Source organism: Schistocerca nitens, chromosome 3 (genome assembly GCF_023898315.1).
Source record: "Schistocerca nitens isolate TAMUIC-IGC-003100 chromosome 3, iqSchNite1.1, whole genome shotgun sequence".
Classification (NCBI taxonomy): domain Eukaryota; kingdom Metazoa; phylum Arthropoda; class Insecta; order Orthoptera; family Acrididae; genus Schistocerca; species Schistocerca nitens.
In genome coordinates this window covers 908,509,687-908,519,009 of record NC_064616.1, presented here as the reverse complement: position 1 = coordinate 908,519,009, position 9,323 = coordinate 908,509,687, and positions in this window count along the sequence as shown.

The window sequence follows — 9,323 nt, the reverse complement described above, 5'->3', positions numbered from 1 at the left end:
GAGTTTATTTATTTGTTGTAAGTGTTAATGATAGCTAACACATGAAGCAGTGTAGGGTCTGTTTCGTGTAACACAGGGAAAGAAATAAGCTATAGCCTTGTTATATAAATCAGACTAGCAATCACAGTATCTAGTATCCCAACTACATCACCACCTGACATGGTGGTGGTGGTTCTGTCGACAACGAGGTCATTAGAGACGGAGCGCAAGCTTGGGTTAGGGAAGGATTGGGAAGGAAATCGGCCGTGCCCTTTCAAAGGAACCATCCCGGCATTTGCCTGAAACAATTTAGGGAAATCACGGAAAACCTAAATCAGGATGGCCGGAGACGGGATTGAACCGTCGTCCTCCCGAATGAGAGTCCAGTGTGCTAACCACTGCGCCACCTCGCTCGGTACCTGACATGGGTCATGGTATACTGCTTTCAGTGAAAGTAAGATGGGTACTGTTCTTCAAGGCATTTCTGACTTTGATATTATAATCCTCTTCATTAACTAAGTGAAGATCTTCCAGGCAGCAAGGAACAGAACATGTTAACTCCTTATTCTGCAAATAATAATATGTTTGTATACTCTTCATTAACTAAGTAAAGATCTTCCAGGCAGCAAGGAACAGAACATGTTAACCTCTTATTCTGCAAATAATAATATGTTTGTATCTATTCTGTGTTTACATTGTCAATGAAAATGAAATAAAACTAAAATTGCACGATGCCTCAGAACATGTATACTTTGTAATTTGTTGAATTCCAGAGTACACTTGCTTTGGCCCCTTAGTAGCCACATTTACTGTCACCAAGTGAGGAATGCAACAGAACTGCAGAAGAAGAATACTGGCATGGCTATCCTAACAAAGGGTTGCCTCATTTTCTGGTGAATGCCATAAAAGTTGTAACAAGGTCAGATAAATTTCTTATTAGTGTTTCCAAATTAGATACTGAGCTTATGATTCTCTTCAACAACATTACTGACACTGGGATGACAAACACTGATGAATAAATACTTTCTATAATCATCTCTATTAGCCTGAAACCAAACTACATTAAAGGAAAACAGAATAACTATAGTTAAAAATTTTATAGCAACAGGCATCTAATGAAACAATAATGACTGTTCTGTTTCAGGAAGCAGCGAGGGAAAGCCCACTTAAAGCCCACTTAAAATTTGCCCAAAAAATGGAAAATTTGATGGAAGGATGATAAATCACTCAGAATACTACATAAGCATGGTGGACAAGGTTAAAATCAATAATAGGAGTTTAAAAATGTATTTAAAAGACAATGACAATCATTTCATTGATATATATACTGAGCCAATAATGGCTAACATAGTATTCCGATAAAGCAAATTATTTCGCAAATACAAATATTAGTAAAAAAAATCTTCTTGTGACTTTAATGTTGACACTTTCAATATAAAAACATCAATCAAAAGGAATGGAAATAGTTAACAAATACATTACTGGGACACATAAAGATGAGAATTCAATCAAATTACATAATGGGTATTATGTGTGGTGGAGAACGATTAAGTAAAATGTCCAGATTTTGTTAATGTAATAAAAATGAGATTTTTTCCAATAATCATTAATTGCACCTCTCATTTCATTATAAATACAGTGTACATTTATTTCCATTCAGGAATGATGAGGACATAACACACTCAACAGTTTACTTAGTGTCAATTAACAGTCCAATTTTGATTTTGTAGAAGACACTGCTTCTGTGGAAGCTGAACAATCAGCTGAATAAAATATTGCATATTAATAATTATTTCCTTTTTTCATAAAAATGCACAAGCTCATAGTTCACAACTAAGGCTGAAATTTTGAGGTCTTGACAATATTACCCTCTCAAACTAAATAAATACTACAAAAATACTTAACTGATTTTTTTCCCACTACAGTTCTTCACTACCCTGTCTGACTCTGGGTCTTAGAAATGGGAATGAGGATGCAATGGGCAGCAAAGCTAAATTTGAAAGCAGGCTGGGCTACTTTGACCCCACAGAACAATTTTTATTGAAAATCATACAGTTAATACTGTGGGAAATAATTATATACTTGCTTCTGTTACATAAACTCATAAGAAATGGTTAGCATGCAGACATGTTTAAAAATGAACTAATTTAATGGCCTGTAATCTGACTCATTTCACATCATTAGTCTGGCCTGGTAGCACAGATTAAAAATCCAAAGGTATGGGTATGTTCAGTTGTTGGTCTTGGAATACTTATTACCTCTTCCTTCTATGGCAATGAATTCTTAATGTGAAAAATGCCACATTGCATTATGCCTCATGGATCACACTAAACTGTAGGTCTCCCTACAACTGGCTGCACAAGTCAGTTAAGAGGTTGGAGGGAGGTAAAAGCATACCAACTATGCCTATTAAAGCATTGTTATATTCAAACTAACCTTCAGGTTGAGGACAGCTTTTTACCTTACAATATTTTAATGAAATGTAGATTATCTAAGAAACATAAGTTTTCCATACATACCCAACAACAAAGGATGAACGAGTTAAAAAATGGCAGCTAATGTGCATTATCAAAAGGATGACATTACCACCTAATAATAAAGGATGCTGGTTACAGTTTTGTATCCATTTGGGATTGGGGTCCACAGAGGTGTATTAAAAAGAAACACCCTAGTTGAAGGGGCACTGGTATGTGTCTGAAGTGATTTAGAGAACTCATGAAGAACCTGGATCTGGATGAGTGGTTGGAGATTTAAAAGTCACTTCTCCAGAATGTGTCCAGCACATTACCCACTATACCCCCTACATTGGTCAAATTGCTTGGTACCATTTAATAATTTGAACTAAATGAGAAATATGGCTGTAAAGCACTATAATTTTGAACACAAAACAACATCTGATTTCTAAAAACATAGTTCAAGCCCATTTCATCACTTCATTCCTATAAATAATAGAAAGAGATTCAGACATAGGGAAAAGTTGAGGTTTGTAATTATAAGTTATAAATTGCATGTGATGGGTGTAGTTCAAGGTATATTGGTCAAACTGGTAGAAATTTTGAGATACATTGTAAGGAGCACAACAAAAACCCACACTCCAAATCAGTGTAAGTACCCACCTACAGGAAATTGGGAATTCAATTACAGTTCTCCCCTCTAATTTTCAGATAATGCCTTGAGAAACAAAGGGCTATACGTTTAATAATTTGGAAGAATTGGAAATTTATTACTCCTGAAAAAAATTCCTGGTGAAATACTCAAAGCACATATGAATTTATGCCACAGAAACATTTCGGCGAGTTTTGATTGTTTAAATAAGTAGTTTATAGGTTACCAGAAGCATATTCTCTTCACATCAGCTTTAGATGTCAGTATATGCATCCCCTGGCTCATTGGAGGATTAGTTTATTAAAATTATACAGCCACTTTCCATCCTCCTCATTGGCACACACCACTCGGCCATTCTCTAACTTTGTGCATGCGCTATTTTCCGCACAGCCTCACAACAGCATTCTGCCAGTTTAGCTCAGTTTGATGCCATGCTACCTCCATAAGCAGTCTACATATAAGGTATGTGTTCAGCCTTGCTTCTTTCTTTCTGGTTCCTGTTTGAAGTTAGGCTATGTTTATTTGATTTCGTTTATTTGGATGTTGTTACGGCACCTATGGTTTTTCCAATTTCTTTCGTTTTTCATATTTACTGAGATATGCGCTTCTTTTACAGGTTGCTTTTTGGGCCCAGTCATTTTAACTTGGACCACCGCTTTACAGTGAGTTACTTATTTTTATTGTTTTGATGATGAATAATGGGACTTGCCTACATCTGTTTTTCCTGTACACTACAATGACTTAAAATAAAAGATAAGTATACTATTCATAGCAGCATTATGTGATTCTGATCACTTATTTTTATAAATTGGTTATTCTGAAGAGTAAATAGGTTATTCCCCCAATGTACAGATTACCTGAAGATGCATATTAAGAATGCAAAACTGGTCATGACCTTTCAGTAGAGGACTTTAACAACCTGATCGTAAGACCGTTTATTCAGCATTATAATTTTCAACTGATCCGATACTGATGATTGTTAACTAGTTACTTACAAGTAAATTATTATAAATGAAAATGATGGTTTCACATTGCAGTTAATGTTTGCTGTTCTGGAACTTCCCAACAGGTAAGAATGGCTCATGAGGATTTCCGGCAAAAGATAAGGCTCCAAGCTGGAGTCCCAGTCAGCACACAGTTTTAATCCACAAGTAAATATCAATGTGTAATGCTGATCGCTTATACAGTTTCAGAATTTTAAAAGTGCATAAACTAGAACTGAAACATACTTTTACGAAAGTGCTTGAAGGGTAATGTGTGATGATGTATTAAATAATTGAAACAGTCTGCAATTACTTCAATAGAATGTAAAAGTTCAAAGTGATATCATTTTCACTTTCTGCTGAAATGGTGCCAATTACTATTTACAGAGCCATTTGTAGCCGTCATAAAGCAACTGGTGGTAAGGACAGGCATTCATAATTCTACATACAGTGAAGTCATCTACCCCAAAAATGTTTTGTAAGGCACAATTGCATGTGTGGTTCATGAAGAACGTACTACATTTCACCAGAAGTAAAAATTACTGTACTGACTTTAACAATGTTCAATTTTATCACTTTCTAAGAGGTGCTATGGGAATTTTGAAGAAGCCAACAATTGAATCAACAGACTTATGGATACATAAGACTGAAGGATGAGAAGTGTTGCAATAGCAAACACAAATAATGGAGTCACCTGCTGCATACATGTCAATGGTGATTAGTCTGTAAATATTTATCTCTCATTCCCTGATGGGTATTAACTTGGGGTCATTCTCTTCTCTCCCACAAACAAAAATGGAAATTTTGTGAAAGCCAGTTTAACACACACACTACTGAAAGATATAGAAGCTGCTTTGTCGGAGAAATTTTCAAAATAACCTGAAACAATATAAACTGAAAATTTCTAAACATAGAGATCCTTGAAAATATGTTTAAATTTTTGGTAAATAAAATGTCCCTAATGATGTTTGGTGACAAAATCTGTGTGTATTCTTGAATATTATTTTTTGAGACATAATGTTGTTGCACAGAATGAAGCAGATTAAAATTAGAGCTGAAGTTTCAATCAAATTTTAAAAATCCAAGGGAGCAAATGTAGTAAATAAAATGGCTGAAAGCTGGTCAAAATATTGGTTCTTATTTAATTTCATTTCTAAATATCACACTGCACTATAGCCCAAGAGGATTTCTTTTATGCTGACACTGGCTGCAGAAATGTGTTGAGTTTGATTTACAAATATTTATGCATTTCTGAATAATATTCCTAATTTAATGTTTGTGATACATAAGACTAATGACAAATGAGGCAAGCTGCCAAGGATAATTTCTGTTATCAGGAACTTCAACAACTTTTATGGAGCTATTCTTAAACAACAGTCTATGTATTACAGGCTAACTGCTGGGTTGATCTTACAGATATGTGGAACTAACGTGTGTTGTCTACCAGCACTGAAGAATAAAACTGAATATTATAATCATAACAGTTACTGGTTTATGTCTGTTTATGTCTGTATCGTTGCAACAAGCCTGTGAGTATGAAGAACAAGACATTGGTGGGCATATAGAATGAAAATCTTATTAAAGTTATTTTGCATACTATAATTTTGATAATATAACATGAATTTTTGACATTTGATTGTTTAAAATTCTACCAATTTTTACTGGCTTGTACAGTGTTGTGTGTTTCAGTGACTATCTATGTCACTGTAAATATAAAATATGTTGAAACATCTATAACTGGTATTGTCAACACAACACATTATCACATATGTAATAAGAATATAACATTTTATAAACATTTCAAAAGAAGAACAGCATCTGCTTATCATATATTGAAACAGTTGGTGCAAGCCTGCCACCCCCCCCCCCCCCCACACACACACACACAGAGAGAGAGAGAGAGAGAGAGAGAGAGATGGATGTTAAATCTCTAGCTTTCAGAACTTTTCAAGCTGCTTGTCCGTCAGCATAAAGTGACATATAGGGAACAGAAATAGGTAAAAAAGAGTTTTACAGATATTTGAAGGAAGAATATTTCACCTTTAATCCTAGAGGTGAGAGCTAAAATTTTACAGTTTCTCTTCATTTCACTTTTGTGTGTGCCTACTAATGCAGGAACTGTTCGAATAGCTTTGAAAGATAAAGATTCAATACAAATTTCCCCATTTGTGCATGAACCAGTAGTGTTCTAATTTGAGCTGTTTCAACCACTGGTAAGTTCACACTTTTCTTCAGTCTTAAATAATGCTAACACTTACATTTAACTTTATATTTTTAATTTAAACACATGAAATGTTACTTTCTCACTCAATACAAAAACTTACTACTACAAAGGGTGAGTGCCAAAAGACACATATTTATGTTTTCATTATTATTTCTGGAGTACATTATGGAGTCAGCAACTATAAATGAGACTTGTTCTTGAATCAAAACAGAAAAATCAATAATTCAGTACCACACTTATGGGTATGCTCAGGACCTTTTCCACATAGCACCTTCAACCGTCCATGAGTTCCTTCTGTTTTGTTTTCACATATATAAGCAAGCTGGGTAGTAAGCAGTAATGAACAGTTTCTTTCGCTGGTTTCCTAGATTAAGACTTTCACAGTAGGGTGGTTGAGAGATTGAGAGAGTTCAGGATGAGCAGTAGCCTCAAGCCATTATATGGGGAACTATGAAAAGCATTCAACACACTACAGATGATTACTTCCATTCTCATTTAAATTTTCATTAGTGCTAAATGTTTTCATAATTAATTTCTCATACAGTTACAATAAGAAAATTACTTTTTCATGGTTATGGTTACAAACCAATACTTTTCTGTGTATTTAGATAGAACATGACAGCATGGCCCGCTTCTGTGGTGGAGGTCAACAAATTGTAGAGGACTTATGTAGTTCCTCTACTTTATGCTGACAGGGTGGCTCGATGAGAGAAATCATTTTCACTGGCATATTGGGTTTGCTGCACAGGAAAGGTAATGTTCCAAAGACAAATTGTTTAACTGTGTTCTAAGCCAAAGCAAAACTACCCAGCAATATCTTACCAAGTGAAGGTCAGTAGTAATTTCTTCATTCAATGGAAACATTAAATTAATCAGTGTTCTACTGATTTTAAATTAATCCCATTTCCAACAATGCAAACATTATATTATGATTAATATACACACACAGCCATTGGTTTCTACAGTAACACATTAGGTACAAATAAACTTACGAACAATGCAGTTCTTCGTGGCTATGGTCTTGGATAAATTTTTCATGCATTTGTTGCCACTTCAATCTCTGAAACATTTACCCACACACATAAGAAGTTGTAAGCTGAGATTAAATAATGGCCTACAAGATGTCTAGTGCTGCACGTGTAAGCAAACTGTGTATGTACAGCTACATGAAACGGCCTGAAAAGGGGAGCAAACATGATGATGAAGATTTCATCACTTAAATGTATGCTTTCATAATTTGAAAAACTATGCACATGAAAATAATAATTTTGTGTTATGTTATAACTCTACATATTTGCTGTTTAGTAGACACATTGTGGGAACTAATGATCAGTCAAATTCATTAACTGCTAGTGTAAGTTAATCAACTGCCAATGGATCCATTAACTGTTCAATGAAGTAATACAACACAGTTAACTGTTCTGTTCCAATAACAACAATCAAATATGTCTCATTTGTATTTGCACTCCATTCCCTACAAATTAAATAATTTAATCATGGCCTAAGACTGAATTTGTCGACAGTCTGCATATTACTGAAATTCTGTGTAGATTGTCACCATTTGCTTGGAAATGTACTCTTACACCTATTCTTCTGAGCTACTTAGAATTATCAGTTCTTCTTTCTGTCTTCAGAATACACAAATACACTTCGTGTGTGTTTTCACCACCCATACCCCTACAGTTTTTCTATTTCATGTATAACAATAAATCTAAGCAGAAGTACTAAGTAACAAACGGATTTGAATTAATTATATAATTGTACTTAAAAACTGCATCAGCTTGTGTTCTATAGGTACACTACTTTAAATATAACACAAATAAGACCAGGACAGGTAATTTTTAAAAATGTCTTTGTTTTACAATCACTAGGACAGTGACAAAGGCGTACTACATTCATTAAAAAATTACTTAAGAGCTTTAAAACTTGTTTGGTGTAGTGAACATAGATGTTTCTGAAAATAAAATAACACATTTAATGCATGACAATATTTATCACAAACATGGGAGAAGTACTTTAGCCTATTATAATTTTCTATAAAGTAAGCTGTTTCACAACTGACATTTCAAATACTCTATCTTAATACTGTTGCTTTGTTTCCACTTTACCCTGTACAAGCCAAATTCTGATCACAGTTTACAGCCACATTTGCACATCCTGAAAGTAAAAACTTCAATGCAAAGAATGTGTCTGAAAAAATGTTACAAAACAGTATTGTATGTGCACATTAAAAGTACATCAATCCACACAAAACATACTAATTCTCTGTTTCACTCTTAACTTACAAAATAATTTTGTCAAGCAAATCTAGCCTCTCTCCTGTGAAGTATGAACAGTTTAGTCACTGTAGTTTTAAGAAACACTGAACTTTGTAAGAAACAGAAGTGGGCCATCAGTCATCAGGCAGAATATAAGGTACAATGCTAGGGAAATGGTCCCCTAAGAACTTATGTAAACATGTGGGCTCCCCCCCCCCCCCCTACACGAGAGAGAGAGAGAGAGAGAGAGAGAGAAAACAGCAAAAATTCAGTGAGATGAAACACATAAGCAAAACATTGACTGTAAGTGTACATTTTAAATGACTGAGTGTGGTAACAATGAAGAAATGCTCAAGGTTCAAGTTGCTGCCATGGCCAGGTTCTAGTATATAGAATCTGTCACTGCTTTTTTCTTTCAACTATGCTGTGTGTATGCATGTGTGTGTGTGTGTGTGTGTGGCGCGTGCAAGTGCATACACGCACACAGGAAAGGGGAGGAGGGCACAAATGCATGCAACCCCCCCCCCCTACACACACACACACACACACACACACACACACACACACACACACACACACACACACACACACAAGCACATTTGCTCATGATGCGTACGTATATATATCCAGGGTGTTCATAGTTAAAGTTCCAGTTTCAAGTTTCAGAACACTAGAAAAAGAACCACTGCTCAGAATGATGTCAAATTTGAACAGCATATTATTCATGCAGAGGGAAACACCATGGAATAAAAAAGAAATTAACAAAAAATTGAC